Here is a 27,756-nt window from a genome sequence, read left to right on the forward strand (position 1 = left end):
TAAATTCCACTAAAAATGCTTGGGAATTCTAAGTAGGATGAAATTACTATATTTGCCAAAATATTAACTTCATGAAGACAGGGCTTTTGACTTTTGTTTTTCTCCTGTGGACCTTGTAGTATTTGATACTCTGTTTCACGTATTTTTCAAAGTGAAATTAGTTTTCTTTTTTCTTCCAGATCGTCCTGTTTCTCTGTAATTCTTTTAGCCTATCCCATAATATGTTCTTAAAGCCTTTGTTGTAAGGCCAAGGAGCATCAAATATAAGACAAGCAATTTCAATTTTAATGTTTTCATATGCTTTATTCTCGAAATACCTCTATACTGTGCATACACAAGGCCACCTAATTTTTTAGTTAGTAATTTTAATAATGCTAACAGATTTCAAAATCCATCAGTTATCAAAAATCCTCAGTAGCATTATCTTGGGTGAATTCAACAAATGATCGCTAGTTTCAGGTTAAGTCCAACTGATAATTTTTTTATTATTAAAACTAAAGTGGACTTCTGCACTAACTCAAAAAAAACAAAATGACTTCAGTTTAAACATTAACATTTCTTGGTCTATCTGAAAATAACAAACTGTATTACTAAGAACAAAGACAATAAAAAGACTCTTAATCACAACATACATATGAGAAGGAGCTTCTGTGTTCTGGGTGCTCTGCTCAGTACTTTACCTCTCCTAACCTTCCCAAGATTGCTACAGACATGGTACAACTGTTTCCGCTTGTATATTAGGGACTCAAATATGAAATGGACAGAAAAATTAAAATTTGCACTTTAAACATACATTCCAAAGCCTATATTCTTCTACGCTTATCTCTTTATCTTCCAGTGAAAGTAGGAGACAAGCAGTAGTAGTACTTCCAAGTATTTGCAAAATCGGCAAAAATAATGACTAAAATAAATTAAGGGAAACTCTTTCTTGCAGATTAAGTTCCACTACATATTTTTATGCAGCTCAGGATAGTGTTTCACACAAAATAAATACTTCAGACCATTGCCAAGAAATCACATATAGTTTGATTTAGGATTCTGACCTCAGCATTTTACATCACTCACATGATCTTTATTTACTTTCATAAATTAAATAAATATTCCTTTAAAAGAATTCATATAAATGCTTAAAAATTCTATAAATAGTTTTATTGCCTTAATATTGACCCCAAAAATTTCTGCAGCTATGTATTAATAAATACAATTAATAGAAGGTACAATTATCTTTTAGGGGGCCGGATTTAGTGCAGTGGTGCTGCCGCCTGCCTCGCAAGCACAAGGTCCTGAGTTCAATCCCCATTACCAAAAAAATATCTTTAAAGTATTGTAACAGTATTTACTTTCTATAAATGACTTTGTTATAACTTTAATCTAGAAGTCCCCTCAAAAGCTGCATGAACTTACAGATAGGCATTGAGGGAGTAACTGGGTCATGGGTGTTCCGTAATAGATCAGTCCAATTGGTTTCGATGACTTGTGTGTGTAGATGACGGACTTACTGAAAAGGAAAGACTAACTCTGGGTGTGGAGGGAACCAACCAATGGGGTTATAGCCTGGATGGAATAAAAGGGTGGAGGAGGAGGAAGTCTCTCTACTTCTTCCCTGCTTTGCCATGGTCTGTTTTTCTTCTGTGATGCACCTCTGCCTTGAAGCCAGCCAACTATACACTAAGATCAAACTATAATCTAAAATAAACATTTCCTTCTTTAATTTCTGGTTGTCTGTTGGAGAGCAGAGGAGATTTGGCCTCCTTTGCAAGTACAAAGGAGAAAGGCTGCAATCCAGGATGAATTCCTACTGCAGGTTGTAGGGAAAAATTAAGACAGCTGAGGTTAATTTGTTTACCAGAGCATGTACTAATGGATTTTGGAAAGCAGATGAATCTTGTGTTACTATGATTGTTTGTACCCATGTTTGGATGAATAAAGGCAAGTTGAGCCTGCTAAGAGGCAAGAGCGACTGGCTGCCTGCTTGTTAAACTCATTCCTGTCTCTTTGTTATTCATCCTCATCCTCCTTGATCCCCAGGTGAGGGAGAACAAAGAAATAGGTCTAGTCCCCAGAACAAGACCAGCTGGGTGGGTTGACTACAGTAGGTGCCCAGGAGGAGGACTCAGGATGGGCTAGGCTCCAGCTGTTGGGTATTTGGTTCTACCAAGGAGAAATTAACTAAGACAAATCACTTCCAGGATTTAAAAAAATTTAAATTATCTCTGGATTAGTTTCCCTAAACATTGAATAATGGTTTTAAAAGTGTCAAAATAAAGGTAATAGTCTTATCTTGAAAAACAAGTCAAAATTTATGAAATTATTTCATAATTTTTAACAATTTCATTGTCTATTTATACTTTCCCATAATTTTGTCCTCATTTATTATGATAACATAGAATTCATAAATAATTACATCAGAAAAATACCATCTAGCTTAAGTTTTTCTTAATTTGCGTTCTAGGGTCCATTTCAGATAATGCTGTTAAGTAAAAAATCAAAAGTCAATCATACTATTATTCTGTTTCCTCAAAAAGTAAATACACAGGATGTGTAATAATTCTGTGAAGAACTATCTTTTGGTAGAAAGTTTTACGTGGGGTTTTTGTTGTATTATGAACATTTGTCTCTAATTACAAACTTGCAGTTTTGTTTTGGTTTAGAATTACCATGTAAATATCAAATACGCATTATGAATAATTGTTATCCAGTTTACCAGGCCTAGGAAATTTGGATGAAACCTGTTACAAAATAAATGAACAGCAGCCAAGTGATACTTTTGATACATCATAATAAATTAGTTCTTGAGCATCTCAGTAAACACAGGTGTACTGCAATGGGGGAGAGAACTCTCCAGGAAGCTCTATACAAATTTTTGATTGGCCTATATGTAATCAGATGTTGCCAGACAGAATATTCAATTTCCTTTGCACCCTGTTGGTGTTAATAATAGAGCAGTTTCAACTAGGCAGCCATACAGTAACACATCTTAAATATATGTTTTTCTGGCTTCATTAGCTTTTGAGAAGTTCCATTTTCTAGCTCTGTGACCTCATGAGAAAATATAACATGTACGTTGTTGTTATGTTATTATTAACTGGAGGAGAAGGAGAATTAAAAGAATGAAGATACGTTAAGTACATGTATCCCTAAGATGAATGTAAACATTACGTACTGCAAACCCGTACTGACAAAAAGATAAACACCTTTTATTAAAGATCTGGTATATAATAAGTGGTGATTAAATATAAAGTTATGATTTATTATTAAAGATGTATTTGTATTTGGATACTAAACAAAGAAATATAAATAAAGTGATTCAGGCACAGTGTTTAAGCATGATTTGTGGGAAAAAATAAAGATGAAGTGTGAGATTTCTTAAATAGAGATTGGGAAACTAAAGGGTAATATGGAGTAGTAAATATTTTAAGCTTTGTATCCCTTATTGTCTTTACTGAATCCTCTTAACTCCCCAATCATCATATCATGAAAGCAACCTTAGTAAATATTTAAATAAGAGCAGTTGTGTTCCAACAATGCTTTATGAAAAAAACAAAAACAAAAACAGAAAGCAAACTAGATTTAGCCAGCAGATACAGTCTAGCATCTGTTATTAAAGAAGGAAAATTGTTATTACTAAATCTGGATTTTACCTACACTAACTGAACTTTTTTTAGGAAAGACTATCCTACTAATGCATCATCTCCACAGGACCAATCATTTAAAGTACAATGGGCTTTATAATTCATTTCTGTTTTAATTAGTTTGGAAAAACTACATTTTGATCAGAAAAAAACAATATAAGAAACATAGTTTCATTCCTTTCATGGTGTCTTAGTCACTCCCTTGTCACTAAGACACAGTACAGGATATCTACATGTAAAAAGAGGAAAGTTTTATTTTTGGTTCACAGTTTCAGTGGGTTGACTCCATAGTCAGTCAGCTCCAAAACAAACTGTTTGTCAAAGGGCTTAGCCCATCCGTTGGAAACTGGATAAAGAAGTTGTGGTTTTTCTATTAAATGGAATATTACTCAGCCATAAAGAATGAGAAAATAGATTCATTCATAGGAAAATGGATACATATTGAAGATATACTCCTAAGTGAAATAAGTCACACATGTGTAAATACCGAATAGTTTCCCTGGTGTGAATAATCTGCAACAATGCATAAGATTCTAATAAGATTACTGACATTTAGAAATGGGAAGAAAGGAGCTAAAGGTGTAGGGAAGGTGGGATGGGTAGGGGAAGAGTAAAAAGGGAAAAGAAAAAAATGTGAGAAAATGAAAAGATGAAAATAAAGTGTTTGTAGATGGGGAGGGGAGGAGGGGGTGAAGGGAGGGCAGAGGTAAGGGGAAAAAATGAGAATCAAGACTTGTCATGTAGAGGTACAAGATCCCAACAATGAATGTAATTGTACTGTATCCCTAAAATGTACCGATAAACTCAATTAAAGCTGAAAAAAAAAAAAAAAGGGGCATGGTGGAGGGAAGTATTCACACCATGGCAGCTAGGAAGTAGGGTTGGGTGTACACCCTTCCACATCAGGGCCCAGGGATCAGCCTCTTTTTACCAGGCCCCACTTCCTAATAGCACATTCAGTTATGAATGAAAGCATCCCTGGATGAACCCTTTCATGCGTACAGCACCCTCACTATCCAGTTACTTTCCAAAAGCCCCACCTCTGAGCACATGAAGCTTTTGTGGGACATTTTAGATCAAAACTACAAGAAGAAAATTAGTAAATCCACTGGGGTAAGTGTCTTTTCCAACCTAGAAGCTGTAGATAGTCTCCCTTCTATAGAAGGCATAGTCGTAATAGTAATTCTTTGGGAAAATCTGACATTGAAATACAAATTACACCAAAAGCATACCCTAAGTCATTGTTAGAATTTTTGTTAGAATCAAGGTCAGAAGCCTTTCTACTTTGCAAAAACTGTTTTATGATTTCCAAACTATTTTTCTTGATGTGAATAATCCAGTTGGTTATAAACTCTGATTGTATGATGTTGTTACAACTCACAATCCAGGATCACCAGTTTTTAATATTTGATAGATATTTTTATTTTTTATATTTGATTTAATTAATCAAAAGTACTGTAATTTTTTTCTTCTTAGCATTTAGAAAAGTCACAAGGAGAGAATGAAAAACAAATATATGAAGGTGAGCATTAAACTTAAAATTTTCAGATATTTGCAATAATTAAGCCTGTTAACTGACTGCAGCAAGGTTGGAACAAAATTCCATCATGCTTAAAATCACTAAAAATAGTATATTAGCTTGTTTAAAGCTAATATATAACAATTAGCAGGACCTGAAAACACTGTAAGTTCTTTGTGTTAGAATTTCTAATGCACAGAGTTTATTGTGAAAAAAAGAGCTATAGATGAATATTTTGGAGTTTTTTAAAAAATCCATAATGTCATATAAGTTGTTAAAACAGATTTTGAAAAACTTTAATCACAAACATAGCAGATTCTTTTTTAATCTCCTTTATTTTGTCTAAAGCAGTAACTCTTACAATAGCTTGTATAATTAAAATGCTTCTTGGTTCACCATGTATAAAAACAGTCTTGCCGTGAGCATCACAGCCTTCACTAAGAGAAACAGATCCTTGCTCTGTGCACTTTGAACAGTCTCCTGAAAAAGTGAAGGTGAAGAATGAAAAATTAACCACAGCCTGTGAAACTGGGAAAGGGAAAATCAAAAGTCTATTTTCATTTATTTTTCTAACACAGAAGAATGAAGATTCATTTACAACTGCAGTAAAAGGACTCAGAAAGACAAAGGGAAGGCCTGGTCCTCTTAGTAAATAAAGCTGCATGCATTACAATACTTTGTAGGCAGGATTTTTCTATTTTTTCCACCTCTGATACAAACCAAATGCATTACATGTAATTTCTATCCCTTCAGCTACCTATCCAAATATTGTAGGGGTCCTTTGAAAACTGATACGCAGTATGCTTCACAACTGACCAACTCAGAAGGACTGTTATTCTAAAACGTTTTCCTTTTGTTCCAAGCTAAAGTAATAGAATAGTGGACGGAGCACAGTTTCAAACTGCAGTGAACCTTCCAGGAGACTGTTTCAAATTAAACACAAACCACTCCAAGCGTAGCCAGCATGAAGAGATAAGAGTTCACACACCTCTGTCAGAGAGCTCACACAACAAACCCCTTCTTGTTTACATGCCTATTAAGGGTTCCCAGCCGCTGAAATTATTTCACTCAATTTGCTTCCATCTGCATTCTCCATGGCCCATTTACCAATTCCTAGGCAAGGCTATTCATGTTCCTTGGGAGAGAGTGAAGGTGAACACTGTATTTACAAGGACTAAAGCCAGACAAAAAGGATTGCAACAACTGCTGCTACAATTCAGATTCCACAGTTCCCCTTAAGATGTCTTCTGTTACTGGAGCTAAACATCTGACTTACTTATTTCAAACTCCCAATGACCAATGTCAAAGTGGGTGAAGGACAAAGCTCCGAATGGGACAAAGAGGCCACAATCCCAGGTCTGAGGTTCGTAGTGTATGTGCTGCGGAAGCGAGTACCCCAAGGCTGAGGTTCTTTCATCATAAGTGAAGCCGTGAACAGAAGCATCTGTATGGTGAAGCTCTGGTGGGAGCAGGCATGTCTTTCATTTTATAAATATCCACCCAATATTTTTGCCTTTAAGTAGGATGTAGGATTTGGTAGTTAAGAGTATTTTTAATTGCAAAATTTCCCTTCTTAAAAAAAAAGGTGAAACAATTATGTAATGTTACAAATAATACAATATGTTGTATATATTATATAAATCACTTTTATGTGTCAGCATGTCTACAATTGTATAAATAGTATAGTGCTTCCTGTAACTATGTAACTGTGGTCATATCTTCAGAGAGACTAATGTAATTGCATATCCTTGCTCCTATACTTATTGACATCATTGCTTAGAATAAATTGGACAAAAGTTCACTTTTCTGATATTTCAGATAAGTTGGTTTGGGTCAAGCAGAGCATATCAAATATTGTTAAAGTTTTTCTTCCTGCCATTACTGAGGCCAAAAAGTTTGGTTTTACCCAGAGGACCAAGAAGGACAGAAATCAGAATCATTCATTTGTGAATTAATTCTTATTAAATAACATGCACATTTTCTCCATGTTCTCATTGCTTATTTGATGTGTTAAACAATGTCAAGTTACAAAAATATGTAAAACATTTAACAATTTATATTAATTTCCACTTTTTAAATATATCATTTGATACAAAATAGCACATTTTAGAAATGTTTATGATGATCATGTCTATATTAAAGATAACTTTTCTCATTGTAAAGTTACCCATCTGTCTCAAAGATAATAACATTCAATTTTTCTTGACTCTCATTCAGCCATTCAAGCTTAGTTAGAAATCAAGGTATTAAATAAAGCAGAAAGAGTAAGACTGAAAACAATACTGAACTAGGAAGCAATCTAGAGAAAGTTAACATACATATTACCCATGCAAAGGATTTCTCTGTGACTTCTAGTGATGTAATAAATTATACAACAATTTTTTCAGAGAATATGATGGCTTTAGAAATTATAATTATTTGAATATCTGTAAGAAATTTTTAACAAAAATTTTACATATAATTGTGAATCCTATATGTCCTTGTATTTTATGCAGCTTTTCTAACCCTTAAAATTTCTTTTAAAGATGACATAAAATTGGTTTTATCTATAGCTCCTTCTTTTCTTAACTATAAAAATATAATTTGCAGAACAATGCTCTGCTAAATGAAATAACTGCTTAAACATAAAATGAAAAATGCTTTATTATTTAATTTATACAATTAAATAGGAAACACCCAAAATCACCAAGATAAAAAATGTTGAACATATACTTGCTGATTGAAGATATTTATTCCTTTCACACAAGAATAGAACATGATGAAGAGCAAGGGATTTAGCTCAGTGGTTCCGCTGCCTGCCTTGCAAGCATAAAGTGCAGAGTTTGATCCCTGGTACAAAAAAAAAAAAGCAAAACTATAACATCATGGAAAGAAGTGCGAATGAAAGTAAAACACCAAAGTTTTCTACATTTAACGTGCAATGGGGGAGGCAATCTACATTAGGCAACCTTTAATAAAGTGTGTTATTCTACTAAGTAAATGTTTTACTTTAAAACATTTATTCCAAACTTCTAATTCAGATTGAAGGCTAATTTAGAATTTACATTCCAGTAAACCTATACAATTCTGAGAATCTGCCAATATTTTCCTAGTAAACTCTTCTTACCCAAAACAACAAAAAAAGTTTTGTTGTCTGACATAAATGGAAAAGAATCTCAATGTTTTGTTTCTATTAGGTAAAATAATGCATACAGGAAGAGGGGTAAGAGGTAAAATAAATATTTACTGTCACTGAGTAAATGAAACTTAGTAAGTAAGGTCTTTAAATTAAAGGGACCAATGGACAGAGGGAGGAAGGAGAAAGCAGAGAGGGAAGTAAAAAGAAACAAGATGCATTACATGCAAGTACCAACTCTGTAAATGTAATCATTATGTCCTGAAAACATGGACTAATAAATTTTTTTAAAAATTAAGTGTATGAATTGAATCATCATTTAACTAAAACATTGAAGACACTTAAAAATAAAAATAACTAACATTTATTGAGAGCTCATAGTTTTTTATATACAATGATGATTATCTCACACAAATAATCACAACTGGTTCTCACAAAGGACTGTATGTGTTTGGCTCTATCATTCATCCCATATTCTACTTTACAACACTGCTATTGGAAAGTTAGATTTATAAAGCTAGTATTTTTCAGCGTCTAAATATGAACCCAGGCAGTCTGCACTTATAATTTTGGCTTTAATTTTATTTCAGGATGTATTCAGGCTTTGCTATAACAAGAGCAAGCATTCTTCAAAAGATCTGATGGTATGTATGTGCTCCACAATAGAATTCTGTATGACAGTTTAGACTGAATAAATATTTAATGGTGAAAGAATCTGGAGATAATAGACATAGAGAATTCAACAGCTAGCTTGTACACTTTGTAAAATAAACCAATGCAATATTTTAATTGCATGTTAAATGTATTTTTTTACTGTGACTATTTTTATATGTAATTTTAAAATTTATTTGAAAAATGAGAAAAAACAAATAACTGAAAGTAGTTTCTAGTTCTTAATTCAGAAGAGAAAAAAATGAGTGTTTAAAAACCCATGTCATTCTGTAATTCCATGAGAGCTAAATTCAAGAAAATAACAGAACCAAAATATATTGAAATAATTTATATGAAGAAAAGCAGACTGAAAAGAACCACTTACAAATGCTGCCAAATATCACCTAATATTTTAATCAGTGATGATCAGTGAATTGAGGAGAAAAAAAATCAACAAAACTCTTGGGTAATGTTGAGCTTCCAATTACTTAATTTTTTACTGTTAAATCCTCCTTTTGTTATCTTATCTATACAGCTCAGGTGGAATCTGAGCCAAAAAATACGAGTCAAGAATGCCAAAGACAAAGAAGGTTTGAGATTCTTAGCTGATTATCAGTCTCATTGGATCTCTGCTTTACCTTATTTGGTGAAACTCATGTATTTTTAATTACTAGCTATATGGGTGTTTTTTGTTGTTTTTCTTATTGTTTTCTTCATTTCTTTTTACTCTAGAAACATTTTCTCCTTAATTAAACTGACTAAAATTAGCAGTCCTCACTTAGAAAGACAATATTTTCTCTCTTAAATTTTAATGAATCAACTACAGATAGTGGAATAGTAATCCTTATTATGAAGATACAACCAAGGTGAATTTATATTATGATTTTTATTCCCGTTACACACTCCGTGGTGGTTTTCAAGATTAAACCATTATGAAACAGTAAAACAATGTGCCTTGCTTCAAAAGTAAACATGAAAGCCAGCCTCTAGCTTCTCTTTAGTACTTTCCAGACTATTTTAATTGGCATTTTGTTTGGGAGGAAAAACTTTTTATTGTTCATTGTTTTCATTTAGTATTAGTAACATAATGGCTGAAGTATGACACAAGGATTTTTGTTACCCTCTAGGCATAAATATGCCTAATTTAGTTTAATTAAAAAGTAGCACCAAATGCAGTAACACACCTGTAATCTCACCTCACAGAGAGGCTGAGGCAGGAGAATCTCAAGTTTGAGTTCAAATTGAGCAATTTAGCAATGCCTTGTGTTAAAATAAAAAAAATACAAAGAGCTGAAGATGCAGCTGATAGTACAGCACTTCTGGGTTCAATTCCAAGTACTGGAGAAAAAAGACAAATAGCCAGACATGTTTGTACATGCCTGTAATCCCAGCCACTGTGGAGACTGAAGCAGGAGAGTGACAAATTTGATGCCAACCTACACAGTGTAGTGAGACCTGTTTCAAAATAAAAAGAGCTGTGAATGTAGCTCATTTGTAGACTAGTTGCTTAGCATATGTGAAGTCGTGGATTCAATCCACATACTAAAGGAGGGGAAAAGGCCTACAGACATAAATTGTAGAAGTTAGTAGACTTCTTAAGCAGGCTTCATTGACAGATAATATTAAAACTTAATAAGTGGAGCACCCTGCTTACTCTGATTCTTTTTTACAACATATGAGGTAAAGTTAAAGATTTTTTTTTAATTAGGTTGTCTTATTTTAAAACCTATTGGGCTGATAAGAAGGAACTAAAATATAGCTTGCTCCCTCTTTCAGAATTTCTAACTTCACAACATGGTTTAATTTTATTTTCCACTAAAAAAAAAAAAAATAAGCATATATACAGGCAGTTTTTCAAGTTGATTAGGAAGATCTTGAAAACTAAAGGTTGAAAAATGTTAGTTCTTAGAAAAAGAATATAACATCAAAAATATAAGATATACAATGTAGTGATTTTTATATTTATCCTATTTAGCACACCATAGTTAACTAAACTCAAAAGAAATCCTTGTATAACTGCAGATATTCACAGGCATTGTGATGAGACAACTCAGAAAATCAGTCCTTGTTTATTTAACAAAAGGTTGTTTATGTACATATGTTTTGTCTGTATGTGAAAAAATATTCAAATATTAATTTTTGCTTTGTAAAAACCCCAGTTAAATATTACAGATTAGATTATACTCATCCTATGAGAAATGGGATATCTGTTTCCTTTCAAATTCTCTTCACACCAGACACTGTGAGTTTCCTGATTGACACCGGAAGGTCATGAGAGCACTCTGCGGAGAAAGGACGGATCCACAGAAGAAGAAAGTGTCATGAGGGACGCGAGGATTCTCAAAGCCGAGCAGTAGAGGAGGTTGTCCGTGCTATAATTCCCTTCTTCTTTCCTTTTCTTTCTGAAATTCTCACCTGACTTCATTTCCATTTTGTTTTAGATACAAAAGTAGGAAAAAAAAAAAAACTCTGAAAAAAAAGGAAATATTAACAGACAGTAACCTGAGCACAGAGGACAAGGACCTCATTGTTTCAGTTTTCTATAGCTGAAGCCTCATTTTGTACCTGGTATGTAACTGGTATTGAATAGTTAGCTTTAAATAACTATCAAGTTGAAACATGCATCACCGAGTTTGTGCTGAGATGCATGTTTTGAAGCTTTGATAATTTACCTTAATTTTCTGTGTATTCGATTAGAATACAATGAGGAAAACTTTAAGTAGTTCCATAGTATGACTAGTTCTGGGTCATACCAGTTATCAAAGAGCATTTCTACCATGTGCAGGGGCTTAATGGCTCACATCCATCATCCCAGCTACTCGAGTGACTTGACTAGAAGCTACATCATCCCATTTCCTTTCTCCTGATTGTCGCATCCTAATATGATCTATATCGGCCTGCTATGACTTCCTTACTTTAATTTTCCCCTACTACCTGAAAAGCATTTGCTTCTCATTCAAAACTGTTCATACATTTGTAATGCATATAAGTTTTAAGATTTTTAATGATAAATGAAAACTTATTAAATTGAGTAATAAAAGAGAATAACACCCTCAAGTACACTGTTCAACAAAAATAATGTTTTGTTATGTTTGTCCGTTACAAAATCTTCAAATCATAGAAATCCTTGAGACAGTCTCAGAAATAATTTTCTCCTTTGAAACCTTAAATAACAAAAATGTAATGTCTTTCTTAGTCAAGAATATTTTTACCAAGGCAGATGAAAAGTATCACAGTTATCATTACTTTTCTTGTCTTAATTGGCAAATAAATGTGAGGTTGTGGTTGTATGATATTTTACAGTCTCCTCTTCTTTTTTGTGCTAAAATGTTCTTGGATACAGTTGAAAGCAGAATGGCAACATATGGTCCATTAGTTTAAATGAGGTGGGAGAAAACAGGATGGATTATTAATGATAATAATTTATACTTCCCTTTGTATCTATATTCACTTGGCCTTGATGAGAATTTGGCAAGCCTCATAGTTAAGTGAAGTCTAAGGTTAAAGGTTGAAATGTGTCAAATGGATTTTTAGTTCAAAAAGAGAGTGAGGAAAAATAATCCACATTGAATTTTTATGGACTTTGTACTTTTGCAACACAATTCATCCATTAGCAAGTAGCATTTTTTGGTGCAGCTTTAAAACAGTGAACTAATTTATTGTAATGTCTTCACTTTATTGTAATTCCATGTTTGCTTCAAGTTCTGGTAACTTAAAATGGAAATCTGCTATCATTCTGGCTAATTGGAGGCTAGCTGTCTTTCAGTTATCAAGGGAACAGATTCAGGTGACTGGATAATTATATATTTCTACCTTTTGTGCAACAACTTTTAAAAGTAATAACAAAATGAATTTGTATGGACAGCTTTGCAGACAATAAATACCAATGTTCTTGCAATGTCACACACCTGAAATACACCAAATAATCTGTTCCTTTTATGAATTCTCAGTCTTTCCATTTTCCTTAAATTTTCATTCACATAAAAAAGTTCTAAAATTCTGTAAGACATTGTGTTTATTTTTATGCTGTCTCCCCATTCAGGAGTTATTCAGGAGTTATTTTAACATATATTGTTGTATGAGATATTACTTAACCTGCAAAAGAACTCATGGCTTTGAAACTGTTTTGCTATTTTAGCAACAAAGTCCTCCTTTTTCTAATGACAAAATGAATCATCATACAGATTCCTATGCAGGTTTCTAAGGGAATGGAAAACCTACAGCTCTGACACTCATATCTCCTTTCCACAGCACACTAGCTCTGTTATTTCACAATCTGCAAGAATACATCTATCCTTTAAAGAACTAAAAATTGTTCTCAACAAGTAATTTTTTTAAAAACATCACCACCAGATATTGGTAGATTTTAAAGTTTTTTTCTCTTAAAATTTTTCATTGTACACGAATATATAAATAATATTTTTCTTGCAAAAGATCAACCAATGACATGTAACTATGACCCTGGACCCAACAAGCCTGAACAGTGTTTTAATTTGTCTGTTTCCAGGGCTATGGAAATCACCATTTGTAAACTATGAGATAAAATGTATGTAATGTCATACAGCTGGAGAAAAGAATGTGTGTTCTCCAGAAAAGCTGAGAGCACAACTGAGCGCTTTCTTTGTTTAAGCATGAATTCCTCTTTTTCTAGCCTTGTAGTTAGCTAAAATAAAGAAACCAAAATATTAAAATAAATAAGAAAGACTAATCACAAAATACAAAAAAAGATATACATTGTTCTTAGCTAAGTGTGACCTTTCGAAGATACACTAAAAAACTGTCAGCTCCTTTCAAGTATAAAGGTATTATGATAAATTTGACAGAATTAAGACAAAGACATGAGTCCCATATTTTTCATGGCTTGTTGTTGCTGTTCTCCTTTTGATCAGGATCACACCCTCCTGTTAGCAAAAGGTTAAATGAATAATGCAGAGTAATAAAATTAATAACTTTAGTAACAATGTTTTGTTCTTAAAAATAAAACAATGATAATTATGAAAATTGATGACTAAACTTAACAAGTTTTCAAGTAAATAAATGTGTCACAAGTTCTCCTGTAATTTAACAATTGTTCCTTATTTTATGCAATAACTGCTTCTTTTGCCAAGATGGAAATCCATAATTGCTGAAGGCTGACCTGTACAATGATAATAAATGTTTGAAAGCATAGGTAGCAAAAGAATCAGATTTACAACCGTTATAAACTTGGCAATAACATCAGATTAGAAAATGAATTTGAATTGTCATGCATCACAGCCATTTACTAACTCTAATGTGGAATTTTTACTAATGCTACATAATGTGTGAAATTTAAAATTGAGTTATAACCGAGACAATCAAGCATTAATTTGGTTTTCTGCAAAAATATTTTCCCTTATTTTTCCCCCTTGTGTTCTTAAATTTTGAGAATAGAAATGCTGGTGATAATTTCTTTGTCCATACAATTTCCATCATTTGGTCAATGTTGAGATTTTTATGTTGCATTTTAATAACAAAAATAATTGATTCACATTTTGGAATAGAAAGTAGTATTCACAGGTGAAAATGGAAGAAATTTCTAGTTCCCTGTGCTCTTTTGAGGAGAATGGAAGACCAATTGGAGTGCAACATGAATATGGCAGAGATTCATTAGAATCAGATAAAGCATATTTTAAGAGTCAGAGGCACATTTCTCAGTTCTGATTTAGCCACTTACTGGTGGGATTTTGGCAAGACATCAAAATCCCTGTAAAACCAAAAAGTACAATATATTTCTAGTCTGTCTCAAGGATTATGAAAGCCAAAATAAAAAATACAGTCATAGATATTGATATGGTCTTATAAACCGTTAGAGGTTTAACAAAATCAAAATATTTGCTGATTTTTTTAAAGTGAAGAGTCAAATAAAGTGACTAATAGAAATGTATGGTGTTATCTTTATATTAGACCACTTATTTAATATAATATTTAGTGTTAATGTGACAATTAACTGTTTGCCACAAACCATGCTGAGTGGTTACAGTTAATTGACTTATCTATGTGATAGTGATTTATTTTAATCTCTATTTCAAAAATGAGGGGACGAAAGCATAAAACGGATAATCAGCTTATTAAAGGCCAAGCTCTGCAAATTAAAGAAACTTGATCAGAAAATCCAAAACTCAGAATGCTCCAAAATCTAAAATATTACATCAACATGATACCACACATAGAAAATTTCACAACTGCTCAGAGTCCAAATTTTAGATGCACTAAAAATACAAAAAATTTTTTCACAGAATGACCTTAAGTCTGTGTGTAAGGAGTATATGAAACATAAATGAGCTTTGTGGTTAGTACTGGGTCTTATCCTCTAGTATTTTATAGTGTATATGCAAACAGTGCAAATTGTGAAAAAAATCAAAATTTGAAACAATTTTTGTCTCAAGTACTTTACATAAGGGATACTCAGCCCGCAGTAAGTGATGAAGCTAGGTTTCCCACATGCAAATTGACTACTATGGCTGTAACAAAGAACCCCATACTTTGCTTGTATTTTGCATAATACAACTTTTAAGAAGAGGTCTGAGAATGAGGGAGAATGTTCCAGAGCTTAGAACAGAAAAGAAACCAGAAACAAATGTTCTCCAATGAGGAAGACATTCATATGCTATTTTGTGAATTGTATGAATTTATGAACTCTCCCAAATCTAAAATTTTTTTGTGATCTTAAAAGAGGGGTAAATTTTTGCTCTACTAGACAAAGAGCTTATAAGCCATCACTCTGTTTTTAAAACTAGAAAATATGGACAAAATGAAATGACTTTTCTTGGATCCACCAGAGAAATGAGGCTCTTGATCAAAATATCACCCTAAAATCTAGAGAGACAGGTTTGTCTAAAAGAGTTATGGACTAGATCAACCTACCTGGAATGGAAACCCTTGGAGTCCATGGGCTAACTAACCTGTTAATTTTGGTGAATTTCTGGAGGCCAAGTGTGGACTAACTGGAGAGTGGGAAATCCGAGGCACTCCGGGTTTAAGGAAGCTCCTACATTTTCCTTCCAGACCCCCACAAGGAATCCAGTTACTACCCCCACAAGGAAAAGACCTCCTGTGGATCTCACAAGGGTAGGAGATTTACTGTAAATGCCCTGGACTTTCTCCAAGAGGAAAAAGATGGCTTTTTCCTGGTAGTGAAAAGGAATCCCCATCTCCAACCACCTCCAGCCTTTATGTTCATTTAAGGGAAATTAAAAAAAAAAATCATAAGGCAAAGAAAGCATAGGGATCAGAGCTTCCAAAATATAGATTGGAAGTGCTGAAATCAGAGATGGGAATAGGGAGTTAAGGGGGAAAAGCTGTGTCACTGGAAAGACACTGGTCAATGATACAGTCCTAAAACATTAAGGTAGAGCTGGGAGATCACAGACTGCTCTCATTTTCCAAGATTTATACCACAGTAAGGCTCTAGGAACACAATCAGCAGATCAGAGCTCAGAGGCTGAGATTGCTTCGATGGAGCACTTAGTCCAGTGTAAAGAGAGACAAAAACAAGGACACTAGTGACACTTGACACTCTAATACATACAGCTGCACACGAAACACAGTCCAACTCCTCGTCTAACTCTACACTAAAGGCCTGTGTACCTAAGTTCCTGTTATCTGATAAAACGTGTCTGCTTTTCAACAAAAAAATAGCAAGGTATCTAAAAATGCAAGTAAAAAAGTAGTCTGAAAAGATAAAATCTCAGAAATAAACTCAGAGAATGTCATAGATGCTGAAATTACCAGATAAGGAATTTAAAATAACTATGATTGTTCTATTAAGAGCTCTAATTTAAAGAGTAGATAATATAAAAGAACTGATAGGTAATATAAGCAAATTGAAAATCTAAAGAAGAATTTTAAAATTTGGTGACAGACACCAAACTACTCATCTAGGAAGCTCAGATAGCCCTTAATGTTATCAATATATTTTTAAAAATACCCCACGTATATCATATTCAAACATAACGAAGACAAAGACAGAAGTAAAATATTGGGGCACAAAGATTATCTACAGAGGAAGAAGAATAAATTTGCAAAATTCTCATAACCATGCAAGCAAGAAGAAAGCAAAGTGAAACAATATGTTTAAATATAAAACCTAGAATTCCATAATTAGAAAAAAATTTCTTCCAAACTAAAGAGACTTTCTCCATTTAAAAGCTTAATGAAATTCATCACCAACGTAATTGCCCTTAAAGAAATGTGAAGAAAAAATTCAAGGAGAACAAAAATTATATAAGAACTCAAATTAACATAACTGCATGAAGAACATAGAAAAGAAATAGTGAAAATAATGTAAAATCTTTTGGTGTTCATATACTGAACTGATCAAAGATAACTATTGTTTAATGTAAAAATAGTAACAATGTGTTGGTGATACAGACACATATCTATCTAGCAATATAAATAGATTAGGGATAAAGGGAATGGATGTCAGCCATGTCACAGGAGACAAGAAGAAAGAAACAGGAATAATCATTTATCAGATACATGCAAGACTAACTTGGAATTTGCAACTTAAAGGTCGGAGTAGGTTAGTTTTAAAAGTATATAATAAATCATAGAGTAATTACAGCGTTTTAAATTAATACTTTCATGAGTGGTGATGAAATGAGGTGGAATTATATCAGACACACAGCTGAAATTAAGAAAGGAAAACACAAAGAAAGAGTGACGGTGAGTACAGGGAACATATATAATGAAAAGAAAATAGTTATAAACGTGGCAGGTATTAATACAAACATACCAGAAATCATTTTACATGTGAAAATATGTAAGTCCTAATTCAAACATAAAAAATGTCAGGTGTTTGGATTAAAAAATAAGACTTGGGCCGGGAATTTAGCTCAGTGGTTCTGCCGCCTGCCTGGCAAGAGCAAGGACCCAAGTTCGATTCCCGGTACAAAAAAATAATAATAATAATGACAAGACTTACCTATAGCTTGCCTATTTTGAAAAGCCCTGTAAGTAGATAAAGACATACTATAATCTAATCAAAAGAGTGATGGAATAGCTATATTAATTTCAAACAAGGCCAACTTCAAAACAAATATGATTATTGGGAATAAAGACAGGGATGAAGCATTAACAAAGAGGTAAATTTAGTAAGACTTAATCCTACACCTGCACGGATCCATCCAATATTAATACTTAACCGATATTGGATATTTATTGATCATGAAAATACATGACTCAAAAATTTACCAAAATAAAAATATAAATAGACAAATTCATTATTATAATCAGAAACTGCAGTGTACCTCTGTTAGTAATCAGTAGATCTGGCAGGCTGAAAAATCAGTAAGTGATGATAGCAGGTCTGAACATCGTCATGGTCATACTCAACTTTGTCCAATTGCCATTCATCACATAGTCTATTCACTAACAGCAGACTACACATTTTAAATTCATTAAAAAATCAAAATTATAATCACCATAAGATACATCTTGACAACATTATAAAAGTAACTTTTACAATTATATTTTCAGACCAAGAAGGGAGATAAATTACAGTATTACAAGACCTGTTGTTCAATTTTTGGTTCATTTTAATTTTCCAAATTTCGTTTTTAGAATTGAAATCTGCTTTCCAGTTATTCCTTTTACTCTACCTTTGTTCAGTCTTTTGGCCATAACTAATAAGTGTTTTCTTCACTTGGAAATTCAGCCCTCCAGATATTTGGAGGCATGCCTTCACCAGCAGTTTTGTCAATGATAAACATATTCATTTTCTTTTATTGTTATATATAATCTGCTTTATAAACTTCTCACTCTCTTGGTTGTTTGCATGCACGTTCAGGCTTTCTGATAGCCCATTAAAATATTCTCAGCGTGTAGAAGATAAAACACCTGATGGAGAAGATTTTCATTTAAGATAGCAATTGAACATATAATTTTATCACCCTCTAGTTAAACAAGAAAATTCAAAATAAGAGGCATATACTATCCAACAAGATAATTTTTCTCTTAAATTTAAACTGAATAAACTAGAAAGTTTCTCTAAACTTATATGACTAATGCTAAAATTAAACAAAACCACATTTTTGGTCCCTTATTTACTCAACTACTTATTAAAACTTACTAGTTAGATTGTGTTATTACTATAAACATTAAGAATTTTTTAAAACATGGAGCACATAGTAGGACACCACAACTTCTTGTATGAGAAATTAAACTCACTCTTGCACTCAGGTTTTATTTAGATACACTACCGTGAACATTTTAATAAAATTAAACAGATAGCAAAAGACTCTGAAAGAATAAATATCTTCCAAATACTATTTCCTCTTCAATTTTACCTCTTTATATATGCATATAAATGTGAATAATGTCATTTTTCTGTCAGAAGTTAGACATATAAAACACATACAAAGCAAAAAGGCGTCTAAATATTCCATGTAAACAGTGACTTTATGACAAAAAAGATTTTGGCTGCTTGTCCTCATCGTTTTGAAATTCTGAGCATGTAAAATATCTTTTCTGGTAATTTAATCATAATATCTTCGGAGAATTTTCCAGTTACTGTGTAGTTACTAAAAATTTCATGCAGATAAAATTCTTAAGACAACTTTAAGAAATTAAATTATTGATGGAAATGGAGTGTGTTTCACAGTACAGCAGATGAGAAAATAAAACCTAACAAATGATAGGTAGTATATTTTAAGTTATATGCTTTCCCTTGGAGGATCACATTTATATGGATCACAAAATACAGTTTGAAAGGGCCAAATTTAAGTTAACAGTATAATCGGAACCTTTAAGCCCTCCAGTAATTGTCATTAATATCAACATAAAAATAAATATTTCTCTGACATATATCAAAGTGCTAGAAAGACAAAAATAGAAGTTTCATTTACATAACTAGGCATTACGTGTTCCAGGAGAGTTAACCACAATTGGTAAAAAGTATCTGAGTGTTTTCATTTGGGCTTCTAATTGAAAGAATATAAAATATTTTTACCATTGTGTTATTTATCTTAACCAAAGTTTTTTCACCTCTTATGATGAAAGAGGTTAAAAAGAAATTGTTTATATGACCATGTCTCAATTCATTTTATGCTTCTACAACAAAATAAAGCAGACTGGGTAATATACAATGAACAGAAACACTTGGTTCATGATTTTGGAGGCTGTGAAGTTCAAGTTTAGAGTCCTTTCTTGAGGGACTTCTGGCTACATCATAATACAGGCAGAACAATCAAACCGATAAGAGAGCAAGCACAAGTGGATAAAACTAATCTTAGAAGGATTCCACCATCTTGATAATGAAACTATTCCTCTAATAATGGCATTAACCCATAACCACTTCTTGAGGTTACCTTCAAAAATGGATGTTCAGATTAAATATCTAACATATAAATTTGAGTAGTTTTCTCTCTGTTTCTATCTCTCTGTTTCTGTGTGTCTCCCTCTCCCTCTCCCTCTCTCTCCTATTTCAACTGACAGTTGGACCCAACTGACTGGACCCACTCATTCTTCTACAAACACCACTACAGCCTTCTGCTTCTTCAGGTTTGAGAATATTTCACTCATTGTCTGTCTTTTCAATCACTCCTACAACACACAGAAAGCTCAAAGAACATAGATGACTAAAAAATGCAATTTCTATTTGCTGTGAGAAAATATCATATCTATTTTCATCATACAGAAACAACTTTCTTTCCTCTTCTTGTCTACCATGGGCAACTCAGTTTCATATGAAGACTTAAAACTTTTGATTGTTTATTTTGGTATTCTATGAAACCATCACTGTGACATGAACACTGAGTTAGGGAACTGATTTTATTTAATTAATATTAGGAATTTAGGAGCAAAAGAATCCCTCATATTTGACACATTCACAATGATTGATAAACTCACTGTAAAAGGAAAATAAATCTGGAAACAGTGATAGTCATGATGTATACATTTCATTTTAACTTCAAATACGTGCTTGCTCATTCTGCATTATAGCAGTAAGGACACAGTATTTCTTGAAGAATGGGTCTACTATTTGCATTTTTCATCTTTGTTTTCATTTTTGTTTTTATATTGACTGAGCCAAATGTACAACCAACTATTGGGAGTTTGGATTTTTAAAGGTAAAAATAGAGACTTTCAAAGCTGTTAAATGCAAAAGCTTTCTACTCATCTACCCTCAATAGCGTTGTAAGTTTTCATTTAATTTTATGGCAACTAACCTGTTTGAAAATCTTCCAAACACTTAGGCAAGCATTCTACCACTGAGCTACATCCCCAGCCCCTATAGTTATTGGATTTACTGTCATCTTTCACTGATATGTAAAATGTTCTACCAAATTCATTAATAAAATAGGTACAACTGGTATAAAGTTTCAAAATATGCTACTGACTCAAACTTAGAATACACTTTCAATAATGGGAACAGAAATATAAAGATTTCAAGGTGCTGTGAATTCTAATCAGTGCATTTACAGTGTAAGTACAGGGCTTAAATTAACCTGTAATATGGTTAAGTTTATACTTAACCATTTAAACCAATTTCTTTTGCAGTTATTAGTCACCAATTTTTGTAAAGATTTTAAAAGGATTTAAGTTTTTTGCAATGTGATTAGATCTCCTAGGGCAAAAGTTGATCCATATTTCAATCTCTATATTAAAGTAACTGTAATTTTTTAAAATTTGGAATTGAATGTGAGGAAGCAAAGAAAAAAGATACAATAGAAAATAAGCAAGAAAATTATTTAAATTCCAATTCTATCCATAATCAGCTTTGAGAATAGTAAAATTAAAACACTGATTATCTCACATTTTGATATAAAAAACAAAAATATGTTCTAAAGAGTGTTTAATCATCCAATTATTCTTATGTATTTTAAAAATAATATTATCCGGCAATTTAAATTCCCTAGTAGATTATAGAAAAGGGCTTCTTTTAAGCATTTATTATATCAACATTACTAATAGATAGTTTGAAAAATGGTAATATGTATCTATCAAAATAATTTCACAGTAACACAAAATTTTGAAACCAGACTTAAACACATTTCAAGAAATATTTTTGGTTTTTAATATTTTTGTTACAATCAAATACACTAAATAAGCTTAACTTACCATACCATATATCAGTACAAGAGTCTGATGTTTGGTTACTTGGAATTTACAATTGGATTAACCATTCTACATTTCAGTCATAACATTTACATTATTCCTTTGCCAACACTCAATGTATGCACATTCACTATAAGCAGGAACATTCATTCCATTGCATTATATATGTTGGTAAACTCCAAGGCACAAAAATCAAGTTAACAGTGCTTCCATTGTAAGTCTTTTATCACATCTCTGCACATCAGATTTCAAAAACCAAGGACTCATGTTGAAATTGGCTAATAACCAAAGTACTCACTGTCAAATTAACTGTTCCCATCTGAGGTGATAAATGGCGAGTTCATAACTGTAAACCATGGTGTATGAAAAATAGCTCATTGACATCTGTTCTTAACATCTGGCTTTGTAATCGATGAGCCAAAGCAAATGGAATATGCAATTCTATTTTGCCTCTCAAAAATTAGCTTTTTGTGATCATTTATGTCTGAGTTGTATGCCTCTATAGCATCGATAAAATGAAAGAACTTACTGTTATATTAATAAAGGGCAGCCATTCAGGTTCAAGCGTGTTTTACACTTACCCTTTATTGAGCAATAACTCAGTACCAGCAGCATCATGAGACAGTTTTAATGCAAACTCTCTTCCTTAGGAAAAACAAGCAAGGCCACACTGTTTCTATTCCATGACTTAACTCTTCAGGACAAACACTGCCTCATTAATTCAAGAAAAATAAAAAATACACAGAGACATATATGTATTATAGATTTTATATAATATATTTATTACATGTTAGAGACTACATATTTGACATATACTTAACACATTATTTTCTTAAAGAGTTTATTATAGAAATACTAGTTTAAATCAATTACATATTCAATTGTCACAAGCAGTATGATAGAACTTTCCATAAGATTTTGAACACTCAGTATAAAATAAATAGCATATACAAATTCACAGTGATTGTCTTTACTACAATATTTACTACATATGCAACAATAATGTGATTACATGCATACGAAAATAAAAGCAAGTTAAAGAAAGTGTGGAAAATAATTATACTGCTAACTAACATGCCTGTGTCAATAATGAATATGGACACAATCTTTAAAGAACTCAGAAGAATAGCATATGACTGATTCACCCAGAATCTTTAAAATAGAAGATTTTAAAGTGAGTCAATGAATTAAATGTCCTAACTGTGCGTAACATCTGTTTTCTTGGAAAATAGACAATGGAGCATTCAAACCTTAACTTTATCAAACCATAAGTGTTTAGTCCAATTTAAGTCTATAAATATGGCTAAATGGGCAGAATAGTGGAAAGCTGTGACCCTCACTCGTCCTGTTCTGTAATGTAAATGAGGGAAATTATTCTTTTACCAAGGACTTGCAGCACATTTAACTTGCCAGGCCCGATGCCAGTCTTGAGAGTTAGGCAAGGAACAGCCTGTTTTTCCTCACTAGAGGGAACAGTGCATGAAGCCACAGGGTTCAGAACATTGAGCAAGAAAGAAGTAAAGAATCATATGTGGTAGAAAAATATCTTGGAAAAGAGGAAGCTGCATGATAGGAAATATATGAAATAAAGGTAAGAAAGGAAGCAAGATGAAGGATTATGTAAGGCCTTGAATACAATATTAAGTATTCTGGACCTTATTCAAAGAAAAAATGAAAGTTTTAATTTTAAATAAATGTTATTTTGGAATATAATGAAGGCAAATAAGTTAGTAAGTATGTAAATACAAATTTCTACCAGAGTTTACAGTAATAATTTAAATAAATGCAAATAAATAATTACCAATTAATTTTGCTATTAATTACTTTTTATTTGACTTATAGACTAGCTTAACAACTGACATATGGCTACAAGAAATTAGATTATTGTGAATATACACTTTTTACTTGAAAACAATATTACATTTAAAGGCATTTGTTATTTACTTTTTGCCAATTCATTCTATTGTTAGAATGGGAAAATAAGGAAGGAAATGAATATCAAAACTGTCCAATTATAGTAAAAAGGAAGGTCAGAAACAGTAGAGTAATTACTGATTTTGTACTTTTGGTAGTATTTAATTGAATATATAATAAATAAATGATATATTTTATTTCATACTTGTCCAGATATAGCCATACAGAGAGAAAATCATATTAAAATTTTCAATGATTACTTTTGAAATTAAATGAACCACCATAATTTATTGCCCATCCCATAATGTGATCTAAGAGGCATCATCCCCAAAAAAGTGAACTTTTTACCCTCAAATATGATGGAGGCTTCACTTGGAATAAAGGCCAAACAGTAAGCATCCTCCTTTTACATGTTTTGGTGGAAAAGATTAGAATCATATTATAAAGCAAGAATTTTATAAGGATTTTCATTAAAACAAAATAGTATGCGTAACAGTCCACAAGAGTTGAAGCACCCCCACCAACACCCACACACACACACAGAAAGGGCGGTAGATACTAAGGACAATTTCCAAGACACAGAACGTTAAGCACATTGAACACTTCACGGAATGCAAACAGTTACGTTCACAAGCAGTCCTCTACCTCTATGCATGAAATGTTCTCTAGAGGGCATATGATAAGACTGTGAAGAACACTAGCCCAGGGTCTTTCACTAAATAAGCAGGGTTATATCCCAGGATAACAGAAGTTAGACACAACTTTTTAAAAATATATTTCATTTCAATCAGGCTAAATATTCATTGAATGGTTATGCTAAAACATATGAAATTGCTGTTTGTCAAAGTCAAGATCACTGCACACATTTCAAACTATTCATGACCATATTTATTTTTAGCTAGTTAACATATTAAATGTAATGCTTAATACTGGTAAAACTCCAATTAATACTTTCATAATAAAATATACATAAATACTAAAACCAATTAATACTTATCAGACTTCACTTAGTATCACTGTTTTTATGTAATTGTACAGATACATTGTACAGTTGCCATTGAGTTACCATTAAGAAATTAAATGTAAAGTGTCTCCCAAAGACTTACATATTAAAGGCTGCACTTTCTGAGTTTGGCCTAGGGAGGTAACTGGATCAAAAAGGCACTAACATCACCAATAGTTTAGCCCATCGATGAGTTCGTTCTGGAACTGATGTCAGGGGAAGGGTGACGCTGGAGGTGTAACCTGGAAAAGCATTATTGTTCTAGCCCTGTTCTGTCTGTCTGACAATTTCCCTCCTTCCCTGCTTCCTTGTTGCCATGAAGTGAAAGGCTTTGCCTCCACGGTGCCCTTCTGCCGTGATGTTTCCATCTTGCCATGATCCTAAAGCAATGGAGCTAAATGAACATGGACCATAACTTCTGAAATCATAAGCCAATATCTTATCCCCTTAAAGTTGTTTCTTTCAGGTATTTTGTCCCAGAAATGGGAAGATGACTAACATAGTTACCTAAATGAAATGGCTCTCAAGACAAAGTGATACCATACCTTCTAAAAACCTAAATAGGAGGCACAGCATGAGGTTGTATTTAAGATCATTCCTTGATTAGCCAGAGTAAAGGAGTATGATTCTGGTATATCATTTGGATGTAGTATTTAAAAAGCATAGGCACTATGGAAAATCCGCGTATTCCTTGATTATTCCTTAGGATGCATAGTACTTCACACTGATGTTGCTAGACTTCATGACTCAGTCACTGGCTTGGATCATGTGCCGCTGGACCCATAAGTACTGAACAGCTTTGGCTCAAGCTGCCTTGGCTCTGGGTTTGTGGCCGGGCTTCGTGTCTGCCAAAACACCTCAGTCTTCTATTTTCAGCAGAATGTGTGAACATTAGTGCCTCAGCCTGTTCCCTCCTGCTTCGGGCATCAAACATTTAACAAGGTGTTTCCTTGCCCATTGTTCACAGGCACTTTCATACATGGCTTGCTGAAATGGAAGTTGGAGCAATATTTTTGGAAAGCAATTTTACAATCTTCATTAACAAGCTTAAGTGTTATCTTTGCACTCTGACCCAAATACATTCACTTAGGGAATCTAGGAGAATGAAAATATATATTTTTCCATATATATGTATGTATTATGTATGTATATATGGAAAATCATATAGAAAGAGAGAGATGAATCTACAAAAGAATTTTCTCATATTAATGTTATCAAAACTCTATGCACCATAAGGAAGGGTGAGAATGAAATCAAATCTCACCAAATTAACAAAAAGTTAAAATTAATCTGGAATAATCATGCGATGATATATTGAGAATCCATTAAAAATAAAAAAGTGTGAAACAAAAAAAAAGTGATAAAGATAAACAGTACTCCTCCTTTTTACTCTAGCTGTCGCTGGAGTTGCAGCAGCCAAATTGAAGCTCAATCCTTTTGTGAGTTCCAGCAGAAGCAAGGACCATAAAAGGCATTTCAGTGCACCTTCCCGCATTCGCAGGAAAATCGTGTCTCCCCCTCTTTCCAAGAAGCTGAGACAGACGTACGCTGTTTGATTTATTCTCATCAGACAGGATGATGAGGTTCAGGCTGTGCGAGGACAATATGGAGATCAGCGGACTGGCAGAGTAGTCCAGGTTCACAAGACGAAAATGTCACTACCTTGAACGGGTACGGCCGGAAAAGGGAAATGGCACAATTGTCCATGTGGGCAAGGTGGTCGTCACCAGGCTGAAACTGGACCAAGGCCTTGGAACAGAAAGCCAAGTCCGGCCAAGTAGGAAAGGAAAAGGGCAAATGCAAGGAGGAAACAATTGAGAAGGTGCGGAGTAAACTCCTCTTCTATACAACTTTAATTAAAATGGCTTAGAGGAACAAAGCTGAAAAATAATTTCAACTATGCAAAATATACATAAGGAAAATACATAGAAAGAGAAATACTTCAAAATAACATAAAATATGTGGCCAGGACATGATAATTTAATGTTTGATGCTTATGTAAGATTAATTGGTTTTCAAAAAAATGTAAATAGTGACAAAAGTGAGCAGACACCAGCTGTATTTCATTAATTTTCTCCTTGGTTATTTTTCTACCTCCAGAAGTGGATGGATACTTTTCATTCCTCCAAGTCACTCAGAGGTTCTATCTGAAGGTGAGTAGTGGATCTTCATTGGATTATTTTCTCCCAATGCTCCAACCAATAGGTGATATAGGGAAATGAATTATTATTAGCACATCCATCTTTCTTGCTTAGTGTGAAAAATTACAGGAACATTTGGAACTGAATCTCTCTTGCTGACTACACTCAGAGAGAGCAAAGTTGCTGTACAATCTTTACTATACCATGTTTTCACAAATCATCTTAATTTCTGCTCTTTTCTCACATTTACAAGGAGATGAAATCACAGAAGTACCTTCAAGAAAGCATTTAGGTAATCATGTGTTAATTTTATAAACAGATTAAAAATACCTGTTTAGAACATAAGTATCTGCTTATGAACCAGATCCTGATCTGTCAGGTTTTCACAAAGCTGTAAAAACACTCTTCTGGCACATATATGGTTTTCTATCTTCTATATCTTGAACTCCATCCTGATTTTTCTTGCTTAACTCCACGAATGCAATGTCTCTGCATATGACTTCCATCTAGTCTGGTCTTTTCTTAAGATCGAGGGCTTTGCAGGATGTGATGAATACGTTTCAAACCTGAATAGTTTCCTCTTGAACTCATGTATGATTTTTATATATAAAAATTTATTTGTTGAAGAATGGATAAAGAAAATGTTGCATATATACTCAATGGGATATTATTCCTCCAATAAGATAGTATTCTGTCATTTAAAA

At 33.0% G+C, this 27,756-nt stretch overlaps 1 pseudogene; it reads left to right on the top strand.

The window, feature by feature from the left end:
• Nucleotides 1-17,352: 17,352 nt before the first annotated feature.
• Nucleotides 17,353-26,781, top strand: LOC104858605 (annotated as a pseudogene).
• Nucleotides 26,782-27,756: the final 975 nt, after the last annotated feature.

Source organism: Fukomys damarensis, unplaced genomic scaffold (assembly GCF_012274545.1).
Source record: "Fukomys damarensis isolate Sample0158 unplaced genomic scaffold, DMR_v1.0_HiC HiC_scaffold_38, whole genome shotgun sequence".
Lineage (NCBI taxonomy): Eukaryota > Metazoa > Chordata > Mammalia > Rodentia > Bathyergidae > Fukomys > Fukomys damarensis.